We start from the raw sequence: 15,427 nt of genomic DNA, 5'->3' as shown, positions 1-15,427 counted from the left end.
CCTACTGGCTTCACTCATAATCAATCAGTATATTCTAAGAATGTAACTATCTGATTTCAATATATTGACCTTTTGGGAAAAATATAGTTAGAAACTGTAGTAGGTTATTACAATGGTGCAGGAATTTATAGACACCAACACATTTATTATCTCTGCTGTCTACTTTATGTCTTCTCCCCCTTACAATCAGTAAAATGGTTTCTGTATCATATTTGTTCCCTTTTGCAAGACACTGTGTGTAGCTGCTCTGATGTGTAATTTGCTCATACAAAAAGGAAAATCACTGCTGCAGAAAAATGTAGACTGTTCTTACCTTTGGGGAAAAATATTGTTACATAACTGATCCCAAACTTTGAAGAAACCTTTTTTTTTTTTAAAGATTGTATTCATTTATTTGAGAGGGAGAGATCATGAGCAAGGGGAGGGTCAGAGGGAGAAGCAGACTCCCCGCTGATCAGGGAGCCCAGTGTGAGGCTCAATCCCAGGACCCCAGGATCATGACCTGAGCCCAAGGCAGACGCTTAACAGACTGAACTATCCAGGCACCCCTTGAAGAACTTTTCTATCTTAAGACATTTTTCTCCATGTTATTGTGACTGAAGTTGGTACAAGACTTCCAGCCTCTTATTAATTAATGTTCATTGATCCCATAGTACTTACCAGATATTGCTCTAGATGATAAGGTTACAAAAATGATTAAGACAGAATTCCTGTCCTCTTGGGGATAATAGTTAATAAAAAACACAGGCCACTAAAGACATAATTGCAATAATGCTAAGTTTCATAGTAGGTAATCTGAATAAAGCTGAACTACCACATGGCCCATTTCAACAGGACGATGTCCCACAGGGGATGGCATGCATGAGGAACTCAATCTAAAAATTGAAAATCAATTTCAATTATTTTTGTATATTTTCTTGAAAAATGCCAAGAGTGATGATCACATGAAGCACTGCAAAATATCCTAAAAATCTGCTACATACAAATATCTCCCGAAGTCAATCATCGCAGTAAAGTTGCTGCCCTCAACCTTCACTTCACCTCACACCCAGCTCTTGGTTTATTTGCTTCTCCCCAACCTTCCTCTTTCATTGTCTCTCTCTCTCCAAAAACTGTCTCTGAATATTCAAACTGCTCTTTGTCTTCTCTATTTCTTTCTCTTTTTCCTGTTTCTTTTCCAAATTCACTATTTTCTCCCAGGAATGGATTTTAACTGTCATAATGTAAGTAATCTGTTTCTCTGTTTTTGTTTTTTACTATGTCACTTAATACCTGACTATAATCCTGACTGACATAAGGACCAATTAATGAAGAGCTCAGACACCAAGCAAGGGTAGGGTAGTGAAGGAGGCTGTGACCATTCACACACTAACATTTTTCCTTCTGTCACAAAAAGAAATTATGACAGCCCATTATGCCTTCCTTACAGAGGTGGGATTCTAGGAGTAAATTAACACTTCCCAGTTTACACAAAATAAAATGGAATCATGATTAATAAGCTCCCTATGCCTAGACACTTAAAATTATAAAACACATTTTGCTGCTAAATGGATATTAAAAAACAAAAATAGAGAACTTTCAATAATTTTTTAGATCAATTTATCTTGGGAAATTCTGAAATGAGAACTTTTGGTCCTGGACTGAAAAATGGCTGTCAGCTTTGGAAATAGTACTAAATGGGGTCTATCTGAACAGCAAAAAATCATGTGTACACTATGCAAGTATAGCAATTCTCTGTTACATTTATATTGATAAATCAGTCAGATACATGAATGAGCCAAAGCAATCCACAATGTTAAATACAGCTAATGTGAGCAGAGATTAACTAATAATGTTGGGGAAATTATTATTTTACCAGGAAATATATTCTTCACCTCTATTTATCTTTGGAAATGTAGCATAGGAAATTTGCCTGAGGAGCAATTTTGAGAAACAAAAGATTTCAGACAAATTTTAAGGACGTTAGAGGAGTGCTAGGTGAAAAATGCCTACAGAAATCATAATTGAAAAAATGTACTTATTCTGGAAATGGTTATTTAAGTAGAAGTTTTCATTTACTTTGAAGCTTTAACTATTATTACGTATTTAAAGATCTGTCTTGATTATTCATAATGATGGGATTTGTATCTTTAATTTCCCCCACCAGATTTGTTGGCTCAGTCTCTCCCACATCCTTAACAATATTATTTCTTGGTTCAATTTTCCTCTCCCCTCCCAAACGGGTACCTTCACAGTGCCATGCATGTATGAGCTACTCATTAAATATGTGCTATTGATCTGAAGTCTGGCTTAGCTTTATTTTCCTGGTAATAACTACATATGCCATGAAATGGATGGAGAGGAGAAAAAGCAATAGAATTCTCAGATAATAAATAGACTTCATATTAGGCACTGAATAATTGAGAAATGTTTGTAATTAAATAGAGTTGCTTCTAAATATCTAGCTAATTAGTTGACATATTTTTATAATATCCAGAATTGTTAAACACAGGCTATCACAACTTCTCTGTGATATCATCTTTCCATTTTAAGAAGCTTAATCATTTGGGACACCTGGGTGGCTCAATTGATTAAGCATCTGACTCTTGATTTCAGCTCAGGTCACGATCTCACTCTGCACTCAATGCTGAGTCTATTTGTCCCTCTCCCTCTTCTCCTTTCTCCCCACCCTCACTCTAAAATAAAAAAATAAAAAATAATAATTAAAAAAAAAGGCTTAGGGGTGCCTGGGTGGCTTAGTCGTTAAGCGTCTGCCTTCGACTCAGAGCGTGATCCCCGCGTTCTGGGATCGAGCCCCACATCAGGCTCCTCCGCTTGGAGCCTGCTTCTTCCTCTCCCACTCCCGCTGCTTGTGTTCCCTCTCTCGCTGGCTGTCTCTTTCTCTGTCAAATAAATAAATAAAATCTTAAAAAAAAAAAAAAAAGCTTAATCTTGTTTGTCTCTCTTTCCCCTCTTTCTTTCTTTAACATAATACTGGTTGCATGGAGGATGAGGGTAATGATGAAATCTACCTTTTGGTGTTGTGGAGAAGATTAAATGAGATAAACTATATCAGGGGCTCAGCATGCTGCCAGATATGTCAGTTTATCTTGTGATGGGTTGTGCATTTCTACTAAGCACTTAATTTTGCCAGAGACTAGCCAAGGTGTCTTAACAATAATCATCTCTTTTTATCGGATCATTCTCATTTTGAGGGTGGGGCCAGTGGTCACAGAACTAGTAAATGGTAATGACAGTATTTGACCTTCCTTAGTTTTGTTATAGTTTCCCAACTTTTAGCCATAATATTTCTCAGCTTGGACATAATGCTTCTCAGTGACTTGCTCTTCTTTCTTTCCATATTTAGCAAACATATTTATGCCATGTTTTTCAAAAGAATTTCCAGAAAGAGCAAAAGCTTTCTTATTTAACAAGTATAGAAATCAATTACTCTTTTTTTTCCCTTCATTGTTGCAGTAAAAAATCTTGATCTGATGGAAAACTTCACAAAATTATGAATGTTTTAAGTGGGAAAACCAGAATCCCTTTGATTTTATTAATACATGGGTCTTAAACTTTAGTACTTACTCCCAGTGCTACAGAAAAAGCCACCATAGAAGAATACAATTAAAATTTCACTAAAGCTCTTGTATGAGTGGTAGATAAAGACAAGATATTTTACTGATACTAATTTAAGGGACAATATTGGATTTGCATGCTTTTCCTTAACTAATTCTTTTGACAACATCTCTGGCAGTATTATTTGTTTTTAGAAGTAGTTGGTGTTAACAATTTGTAGTTCTACTTTCCCAACATTTACTGTTTGGAGTGTGTATTGAAATCAATAACCGTAAAGTACCCGTAGGAAATAGGAGAAACATGAAGTCTCTTACATTTTAAGCAGTGTATCTGTGTCCAAGTAAGGTCGTGCCTCAGGAGACAATTGTCTCAATCACAGGACTTCCTTAACTTAGAGAAGGCATGTGATTGTATTGAAACACATATGGATTACATACATCCTGCATCCTGCACAGAGTCCTGGACCCGAACAGTGTCTAGCACATAAGGGGATCTCAATATGTACTAGATGGGTAAGGTCTGACTGATTAATGGAAATATAAATGTGATTTTGTGTGTGTGGGAGGGTGGGGGGTGGTTTTTAGATGGGAGAGACTTTCATGCATTATCAAGTGGAAAAAAGCTTATAAAACAAAGGGTTAAGTAGCAAAGTCTTTGAAGTAAAAGGTGACTAGAAATTCAGAACCCGAACTTGGGTGTGAATGGTCAATAAGTCCATGCAGTGTAACTATCTTTTAATGCTTTTTTTGGGGTAATTTATTTGTAGACATCTACTGTTACCACAAGACATATCTCGGGTAAATATGAATTAATGGAAAAGAAAAAGTGGACAAGGAATATAGCAAACAATGCTCAGTTACATTTTCCAAACAGGTTAGAATTAGGAACTATGTTCTGAGTTCACATGTTCTCCCTTAAGACCTCACATATCTAGCAATTTTGCTGTTCCTATAGGAAACATCATCTTGCATGAGGAAAGAGGGCATTTTAAACTACATAGATGATTACATCTAGTTATAAATAGGTTGTGTTCTAGAAATTCATTTGAAAGCTAATTTTTTGGAGTTATAACCTATTTTCCTCTGGAAGCAATGTGAGAAATAGGACTTAGATTCCCAAGGTGTTAGAAGGTGTCATGGCTTGTCCAAGAAATTTAGTGTAAAAGCAAGTGCTCTGGGGTAAGTAAGAGCTAGATTCAAATTCCAGTTCTCTAGCTGCTAGTTTCTTCCTCTATAAAATGGTGCTAATTACAGGACTTATTTCATTGAGTCTGTGTGGATTAAATGGGGATAAGAGATTATTAAGTACAATACATGCTTCTAAGCAAATATTGCTTGTCAAAAAAGAAGACATTGTTATCTACCACTGTAATAAAGTCTAGTAAAATACAAATTCTCACTGTACTTATGTCTTTATTGTATCCCATTCCTTTTGGGACTTCAGACATTGGTAATGTTTAAAAATTATCCGTGTTATTCTGGGACCTCTATTCCTTTCCTCATGTTCTTTTCCATATACTTTTTTTCAAAGTCCCAGCTCAAACGTTACCTCCTCTGAAAAGACTTTTTTCTGCTTTGGAGCCAGAACTAATGAGGAAAAACACAAATGGTGAGGAAGGAGAGAAACGCTAAGCAGAACTAGTTCTAGAACCAGAACAGGCCAGTGGATTTGTGGGTTTGCCGGCTCTCAGGGGTGGGTGGGCCAGGTGGTTTGGTATCCTGGATCAGGATAGGGTTCTTTCGTTAGAAGGTAGAATAGATGAGGTGTGGCTCAGTCAGTTAACCGTCTGCCTTTGTCTCAGGTCATGATCCCGGAGTCTCGGGATCCAGCCCTGCATCGGGCTCCCTGCTCAGTGGGGAGTCTGCTTCTCCCTCTGCTTCTCCCCCTGCTCATGCTCTCTCTCTCTCTCTCTCTCTCTCTCTCACTCACTCTCTCTCAAAATAAATAAATAAAATCTTAGAGAGAGAGAGAGAGAAAGAGAAAAGGAGGTAAGATAGGGGAGAGCCCAAAGCAAGGATCTGCCAAAATAAATCCTAACGGAGTCAAGTAGCACAGAAATCCAGCAGGAGCTAGGCTATAAAAACCTGACTGTGAGCTGTATATGGGCAGGCACACAGTCCAGTTCATTGCTGTGATCCTACCATCTCTAACACAGGGTTACTGAGGTGTTCACTAACTGACTTGGTTATTTGATTAGAACAGAGATGAAAGGGGGCGCCTGGGTGGCACAGCGGTTAAGCGTCTGCCTTCGGCTCAGGGCGTGATCCCGGCATTGTGGGATCGAACCCCACATCAGGCTCCTCCGCTATGAGCCTGCTTCTTCCTCTCCCACTCCCCCTGCTTGTGTTCCCTCTCTCGCTGGCTGTCTCTATCTCTGTCAAATAAATAAATAAAATCTTAAAAAAAAAAAAAAAAGGAACAGAGTGAAAGAATGAAGGGAGAGTATGCAAAGCGAAGTTGTGTGGAAGTTCAAAGGTCTACATTACACTGTATTCACTGAAATAAAATGTCATTAAATAAGTAGTTCTATATAAAGTAAAACAGCCTGCTGCTTTTAAATTTTAATTAAATTAAAAAAAATTTCTGCTCTCATTCACAATTCTGCATTTAAGAAATAATTCCAAGTATCGGGGCACCTGGCGGCTCAGTCAGTTAAGCATCTGCCTTTGGCTCAGGTCATGATCTCAGGTCCTGGGGTTGAGCAAAGCATGGGCTCCCTGCTCAGCGGGGAGCCTGCTTCTCCCTCTCCCTCTGCCACGCCCCCTGCTTGTGTGCTCTCTCTCTCTCAAATAAATAAATAAAATCTTACAAGAAAATAAATAATTCCAGGTATCATATTCATCATTATGATATACATGTCTCTTAGGCGATGATTTAAAATACAGCAGGGTGATGGTGGTGAAACCAAGCCTTTACTGGATATTAAAAACCGTGATGCTTTAATCGTGGGGGTTTTAGTTTGCACCCACATAGTACAGCGTTACCCTTATAGTTTCGCCGCTCAGTTGCACGGAGCTCTGGAGTAAGAAGACTCCTTTGGGAGGAGGAAGATCACATACACCTTAGCGGACTGAATGAAGACTTGTGTCATCTTATTTTCTATTTTTCTAGTCCACCGAATTATATTGACAATTCTGACTTTTCTAGGGAGAATACTTCACATTTGGGGTAAATGTCAGGTTTGTTTTGTTTTCTTAAAGGCCAAAAGTTACCAAAGGCTACGATATACTGGTACCACTCTACTCAGATGACAGTTTCTGGCTTTATTCCAACTCTCCCTTCAGCATATGGCTTTCCCAAGGGGACTGTTCTACTTTATAATTATGCTGTTGTGTGCAACTGCTTTAGCCAGGTGCTGTGGGATGTTTTTACTCCTTTCACGAATGCTAAGACAGCCACCCCCACACGCGTAAGTTGCATGTGTTTCTATGAGTGCCAGTACACCTTTAGATTTTGTCTTTGACCTTCCTGCTTTCTATCTCTATTGATGCTTTTTGGCTTATTTCCTTTCTTCCCATGCTTTCTAGTACTCTGTACGTACCAAAGATACCTAATTTAAATTTCTAACCCATATCTCTGTCCTGAATACTCAGATGCATATATCTAAATGTCCCCTGAATATCTCAACTTCTATACCCAACCGATAGCTGTGGTATTGGGGTTTACAAAAAGGAACATATATTTGGTCTCTGTCTCTATTCCTGGCACAGAGCTCCTATACTCTTGGGATTTCCTAAGTGCTGAGAGCAACGCAGGTGTCTTTTGTTATGTAAATGAGGTGACTTTTGGAAAACCAGCTGGCTAACCCAAGGATGGGAGCTGGTTGCCAGGGGAACCAACCTCCATCTGATTAGAGGGTTGGAACTTTCAGTTTCCACCCCTTCTCTTCCTTCCAGGGAGGGGAGAAGGGCTGGAAATTAAGTCCAATTACAATGGTCAGTGATTTAATCAATCATGCCTGAGAAATAAAGCCTCCATAAAAATCCAAAAGGACTGGCTTCAGAGAGTTCCCAGGTTGGTGAACATGTGGGGATTTGGAGAAAATGGTACACTCTAAGAGCATGGAAACTCTACAACCCTTTCCCCATCCTTGACCTGTCTCTTCCATCTGGTGGTTCATCTGTATCTTTTATAATAAACTGGTGGTCTAGTAAGTAAATGTTTCTCCAAGTTCTGTGAGCTGCTCTAACAGATTAATTGAACCCCAGGAGAGGGTCATTGTGTTAGAGTAAGCAGTTACTTAGGTTGTAAAACAGGATACCTGGAGGTCAGCAAACAGGGAGTCATGGCCAACGTGGGGAAGTCAGAGACCTGTCCTGGTAGCTTCTGAAACAAAATCACAAGCAAATGGATCAAAGCTGACAGGCCCAAGATGGCTGACAAATTAGACCAAAGTTCACATTATTCCTTCATTATATTACATTACCATACCGAAATCTCTTCCCTAAGGGTACTATGACAGGAAACCCCTGACCAAATAAGGAAGAAATTGTATAACCCCTCATTCCTGAGGAGACCATTCTGCTTCCAAAAAAATCCCCTCCTCAGGTAATGAATATTCTACCCACTTGTTAACAACTGTCAATAAAAGATGGAAACTACAACCCCAGAGGGCGTAGCTCTCCCTTGCGCTCACCTGCTCTCACATCTTGTAAGTGTACTTTCCCGTTAATAAACTTTCTTGCTTGCACTGCTCCCCTGCTGTGTTGTGTCTGTCCTTGAATTCTTTCCTGTGAGGATGAGACTAAGAGCCTCCAGTGATATCTTTTGGATGGGCTGGTTTGAGGCCTCAGGTGCCCAGGTCTCCCCAGTCCATCTGGCAACAGTCAGAACCTCCAATCTACAGCCTGTTGGTCAGAGAACCAGCTGACAACCTGTACATGGAAATCCGTGTCTAAAGTGGGTGGGGGAGGGCAGTCGTGTGGGTGTGAGTCCTTAACCTGTGGGATTTGATGGCTAACTCCAGATGCTTACTGTCAGAATGGAGTTACATCTGTGGGACTCTCTGTCAGTGTCCATGGAGTATTGAATTACTTGCTTGCTAGCATGGAAAAAACACACACATTGGACAGCTCAAACATGGTATATTAGAATCTTAACACATAAAATCTTCCCTCTTTCTATGTTTTCACCACAACATGGCCCTTTTACTACATACTTATTCCAGTGCATGTCATCTTTATTTTGGTAGCTACCTAAGACTATAATCTGAATCAACACTCTTAACATCTTCTTTATATCTTACAATTGATCCACCCTCTTTAACATCTTTGGGATCAGCCCCTCTTTCTTTCCCTATATCACTGCCTTACTTCAGTACCTCATGATATTTTGCTTACTTCACTGCAATAGACTCCAGAATATTCAGCCTACCTTCAGTACAGCTCTTTTCCAGTCCATTTTTGTACTTTCTGCATTCACAGTGATCTTTCTAAAACATGAACTTCGGATTTTAAATTTGTCTAGCATTCTTTTGGTTCCATGTAAGTTCCATGAGTTTACCATGTCTGACCTAACTTTGCATCTCGAATGTGGAGGTGAATGCTGGATATAGGAGAGAATGACTAACTCACTCTTTTATTCATTCATTCGCTTTCTGTTAGCACCTTCAGTGATCCGGGAACTGTTACATGTTCTGCGCGTACAGATGTAAACAAGATCGGCAAATCCTCTGTCCTGTGGAAGAAAAATGTGTGCTATGATGGCAAATAAGCAGAAGCGGCTATTTTATAGTTATCAGAGAAGGCCTCTTTATGGATATAACACTGGGGTTGGAATCTTAAGGGTAAGAAGGATCCAGGCTTGAGAAACGAAAAGGAATAATATGTCTGGAATAGGGTAGGCTAGAAGGAAATTGCAGTGAGGTAAGGTTGCGCAGCTGAGATAAAGCCAGCATGTGGAAGTGGTCCGTATACTTGCCTTCCCTGAGAGTGAATACAAAAAGTAAGTGGGGAGCTTCTTTATGCTTTGAGTAGGACAGATAACAGACACCAAAAGAGCTGCTTCCTGATCTTTTCAAACTATGTCTTTAAATTTCCATTGAGTACTGAAATCTGCAATCTGTTTAAAAATTGTCATGGGGGATTAGTGACCTCCATTGGCCTTTAGACTGTTGATTTGGAACCTGTGAGTACCAACAGTGAATAAGCCAGAAAGTCCTATGATATTTAAAATGGAATCACATAATGGCATATTTTCCAAGTCTTTTAAAAGCCTTAAGCTGAGACTCAGAAGCATGGCTTCAGAGCAACTTAGCTTCAAGAAAAAGAGGGAATTATTTCTTTGTTGTGATTCATGCTGAAGGGCCCAATTTCACATTCTGTTTTTTGCTTTTTAAAAGCAGTAGCAGATTTAAATGCATTCTCTATTGCCTGCATACTTTTTCAAAGGCATCCTAAAATTCAAATAGTATAGCTTATTAACTGCATTTTCAACTTCTTTTATGTTGAGGTGAGACAGTTTCCATTTAGTCTAAGAAAAGTCACTATAATGAAAATGGAGATAGAATTGCAAATTGTAGTTCGACAGACAAGAGCATCATTTCATTATAACGTAAATAACCACTACCATGCTGTGTGGTATACTTAACTGAATTTGGTTAGATGATTATGGCACTATGAGGCGTTTGGAGGTGGGCAGTAATGAGGTTCTATCTGGTGTACTAAACTATTAGGGGCTCTGGAGTCAAACAGATCTCTTATTCTTGCCTCTGACCTTTAGGAAGAAGACTCCTCTGAGCTTTAGACGGGATCCAATTTCCTTTAATGTAGCATTTGCCAAATTTGCCTGGTGGTAAAAGAATTACCGTGGGTAATCTTTCAATTGATTGCCTATTCTCTAGGAGAGTGGGAGAAACTCCATTTTACTACATAGCTAACCATGACATTGGATTTATTGTTACTTCACTACTTCTAAGGTTTCTTTATTCAATATCTTAATTTCTCATTCTAAAGGCATCTGATTTATCCTGAAGGACAGAAAATTCACATTTTGGAATTCCTAACATAAGCCAGTTAGTAGGATATTTAGGTCTAGCTCCATATGTGTTATCACATGAGTTCAATAGAATTATTTCAAAAGCTGATTTTATTTTCTGTATTCCTCTTTGAGGGTAAGAAGCAAATCATCTGAAAATGAGTGTATGTAGAGACGGTGTGCATGTGGTAAACTAACTTCTGGAAGGCATCTTGTAGTTAGAAGTCTGAATGCTCAATCTTCAATTTCTACACCCAAAAGGAAGAATGATTATTTATGTTCAAAATTGTGAACTCTTAACCATCAAGACAAGGCTAACAATATAGAATTCAGTTGATCACTTCAACCCCAGATACCGTTAAGAGATTATTCAAGGGTTTTTTGAAATATTTCCTTGCTGTCCTTAATTTTTGTACACATATTTTTCATATAGTTTACGTCTATCTAGATATCTGATTTTCTCTCCTACTTTTCTTTTGTTGCCCCCACCCCCACCTCCACCCCCAAACACACACTAAATTTTTTCCCTTGGAGTACATCAGTGTTTTTCTGGTCAAGTATCTATATATTTCTGAGACTGCATTTGACTTCAGAAGTTCTAGAATATGGAGGAGGATAATTGAAACTTCAATTAGAAAATAAGACTTCAGGCCATTATAGGAAATTAAATTATGTACTAATTAGTAGTTTCTCCAAACTTGGTTATGATAAAGTATATTTTGCTTTCAGTTGTTATCCAGGATATCAACAGATGAATTGTCTTAGACCATACATATATGTATTTTATTACTTTAAATAAATCAAACAAAATATATACATAAATAAATATGAACTCTAGGTCCTTGAATAAGAATGAGATATGTAGGGCGCCTGGGTGGCTCAGTCATTAAACGTCTGCCTTCGGCTCAGGTCATGATCCCAGGGTCCTGTGTGATCCCAGGGTCCTGGGATCGAGTCAGGCATCAGACTCCCTGCTCAGCGGTAAGACTGCTTCTCCCTCTCCCACTCCCCCTGCTTGTATTCCCTCTCTCACTGTCTCTGTCCGTCAAATAAATAAAATCTTTTTTTTTTTTTAAAAGAATGAGATATGTATTTTCTCCTCATGGCAATCTGTATCATAGAAATAGGCCAAGCTGTGCCACATTCAGTTCATGGGACATTTGCTTTATTTTGAAAGTGCTACTCTATAGTTTTTTTTGTATCAAATAACAATGATTTGCATTTAATTTGTCTAGTACTTTGGACTGGGCCACCAGCTGTGTAAACTATTTGGAAAATTCACTCTATTCTTTGTCATCCCAGAAAATCTTTATATCCTACTAAGAACTAATATATGGTTTGTCAGTCCTTTTATTATTGTTGTTGTTTCTTAAATTCCAAATTATGCTCATGAATATCTGGAAATGGCTAAGATAGATTGAAAATGACAGGTAATTACACTGTATTATTTCTCATCCGATCAAATTAAGAGGTCACATGATCTTAGGTGTCATATGTTTTACATGGAAGGAGACATATTTTGAAGGGCAGTTTCTCAAACAGTGACTATTAAAGGAATGATAAATTAAAAAATGAAAGGGATAACTATGTTATGATAATTATTAATACAACTAAAGTTTAGGATACTCAGCTAAATTACCGTTCTGTAAATAACTTGTTTCCTGGGTAAATTCATTAAAAATATAAATAACTTGTCTAGCCTTTGCATAGCTAAATCTGCTATATTCCCATGTAGCAATATTAGTAATAGCTTTTTTCCTGGGACATTTCTTTGTTTTCATTTGGTAGTCTGGCACTTTAAAAACAACAACGATTTCAAAGTAACACTCTTCATGCTACCCAATGAGCACTCTCGGTTGGATTTAAAGAAAAAGTTACATGACTTCCAAGTTTTACCTTTTTTGTGCGTTAGCTTTAGATTATGTACACTACTCGTGGAGAATCCAAAATCACAGGCAATTTAAAACAAATACACATTTGGATTTTGAGTTTGCTTCCCTGCTTTTGAGGTTATTTCCCAGATCAGAAAATGCCATTGTTATAAAATAATAAAGCCCTACTGGGAGATTTGACTAAAAGGACAGAGAAGAGCTGTATAGTTTCTCAGTTTTTAAATATATTTTACTTTTTTATCACAGAAACTTTGGGAAATACCAAAAGGAAAAATAAGAGAAAAAAACCCACTAACGTTTACCATTCCTAGGCAATGTCTTTTAACTCTCAGTGTATTTCCTTCTGGTGTCTTATCTATGCCTACCGTAGAAATTTTCATAATTGTGACTAGGCAATAGCAAACTGTGTTTTTTTAACCAGTACACATTACATTTTTCCTCTATTATTATAAATTTTTCACAGATACAGTTTTAAATATCTGCAAAATATTTCATCAGGTTGATGTCCCATAATTCATGCCATCTCCTTCCTCTATGGCTGGACAGTTAAACAACACCTGATCTTTCATTAGTTTCTGCACAGCTTCCTATTTCTGACACAGACATGTTGCATTTCTCTATGACTCTATGTGTTATCCAAGACAGTTCAAATCTTTAGAAAAATAAAGTGATAAATAACTTGGAGAACAAAATTTTTCTCGAATGAAGCTAGGTGGAGTTATCTAGATGTGGTATGGAAATTAATGATATTCTTATTATAGAGTAAGGGCTATATGATTTAGAGAAATAATATTAGATATAGTTGATTTGGTACTTTAAAAATAGATATTTATCAATGACCAGTTTCAAAATTATTATCTGAAAAGTTTTATATAAAACAATATAACCTTAACTAAATGGTAAATGTTGTATGAAAATAGTCGTTTTCCTAATTTGAATTAAGTGATTCTATTTTTGCTACATGCCTCAGACTGAATGAGTTACAAAGTATATTCCAGCAAAAAGAATTGTGGGAACCAATTCTGTATCTCACCTACTCTGCAGTCTGTCCACAAAAGGACCAGTCTGGGACACAATGTCAATGAAAAGTAGACTGATGAGTTGCATTTTCTCTTGTGTCTGGGGCACTGAATCCAAGCAAGGTTACACTGTTATTTGTTGAAATAATAGCTGGAAACAGAGAAAGTGCTATTGATCTTTTCATCAATAAATCACGAGTAAACAATGCAAGCTCCTTGAACTGCTAGGGGAAAAATTATGAGATCTCATTTCCCATTTGCCTCCTCAGGTCGGGCAGGATCATTTACCACATACGCAAGCTGGAAGCTTTAATGCAGAGTTGGCTTCTAACATCTTTTTCAGAGAAAATTCTATAAGTTCACCTCTAATGACAAACAGCCTTTAATATAACCTTCTTTTAATTTCTCCACCAATTCCTTCTTTTCCTCTTCCACTCCTTCCTCTTCCTTTCCCCTCTTCTTTGTTGACCACAACTTTCTCCGGGAGAAGAGGAGAGGATCCTAAAAATAAAAACCTGCTCTTGGAAGACCAAGAAAACAAAACAAATCCTTCTGTGCTGTTTTCTGACAAAGCAGATGGAATAGACTTCTGTCCCTCCTGAGATTCACATGGCATTGTGGGTTGCTAGGCCTGGCAAGTGGACGGCACTACCATAACAGGTCAGGAATCCAGGACGGGTTTTAGCGGCAGCCCATGAAGGGAGGGGCGGACCCCGCGGGTTGCTGAGGAGGGTCTGCATCTTCAGTAAGTGCAGCAGGTGATTCAGGCGATGCTAACTGGTAGCTAAGTGCTTCCATGGTCTCATGATTTCACACACGATGGGCCATACATTTTGACATGTTCGCAAGGCAGGGAGTAAGGGAACTGAAGAACAAGTAGAGAGAGCCAACCCACAGGGACCGAGGTGCAGCCACAAGACTCCTGCACACAGAAAAATGGAGTGAAGAACAAGGCAAGTCCAGATCTAGAAGAAAATCCTTCGATAAAAATACAGTTATGGATATATTTATTGCCCAATGTTATTATGCTAATTGTGGTATAATTGCATAATGTTCTAGTGCCTGCTTAGCTTTTACAGCAGCTTTTGAATTGATTGGGACCTCAATATGATTAAAATGAAAACCTAATTAGAAAAAAAAAATACGTGCATACTGAGTTGGCAAATACTTTCGTATAAATGTAATGAACAAGGCACAATTAGTTTAGGACAAATGTGTGTCCCTCTGTACCGAAGTAATAAGAAAAAAAGTAAGTGAAGAAGGTAGCAAGCTTCAGGTAGATTTTTTTTATATTACTACATCATCAATTAATTTCAAAATGTGATTACATTTGCTACTGGAAAAAAAAAAAACACCAGACATCTTTTGGTTATACAAGAATTGTGAAAGGTACAATACTGGAGTGGTGTACTGAAATGTACTTTAGTACCAGACTAATGTGTAATTATAAACAAATCATGTCCTCAATGTAAGTTGTCTTCATAAAAAGATAAAAATAACCAACCAGCCAACAAGCCAAGTACCAACTCATCATAGTCAAGGCTTTGCACCTCTCATTCCAATGAGTCATTTCTTAAAGAAGATGGACATCGGTAATTGCCAACACAGCTTTAGGTAGCACTGAAAACTCTTGGTTACTTTGGCCACATACTTTCTCTCAGTCAATAATATGCTGACAATAGGGAAGAATCTAAGTATCCTTAGGGAATCTGGGGTAAGTGCGTGGATGGCAAGAAGGGGCTGGATATTCCTTACCATCAGAATTTACTTATGTCCTTTATTTTTCAGAATAGAAATGAGAATAGAAATGAAATGTTACTGATATTTCAGACTAGGGATTTTGTCAGAATAGCTCCTACTTTGTAATGAGAATCTTCCCCCTGCAAGATATTTTTTCCACTCCATATCTTCCAAACAGAAGCAGATTTCTGTTAATATTCAAAAGTCAGTATTTTCTAGTAGAGGAAAACTAAAATTGTCGGT

Source organism: Ursus americanus, chromosome 15 (genome assembly GCF_024610735.1).
Source record: "Ursus americanus isolate L20-20 chromosome 15, mUrsAme1.1.p, whole genome shotgun sequence".
Classification (NCBI taxonomy): Eukaryota; Metazoa; Chordata; class Mammalia; order Carnivora; family Ursidae; genus Ursus; species Ursus americanus.
This window is presented reverse-complemented; position numbering follows the sequence as displayed.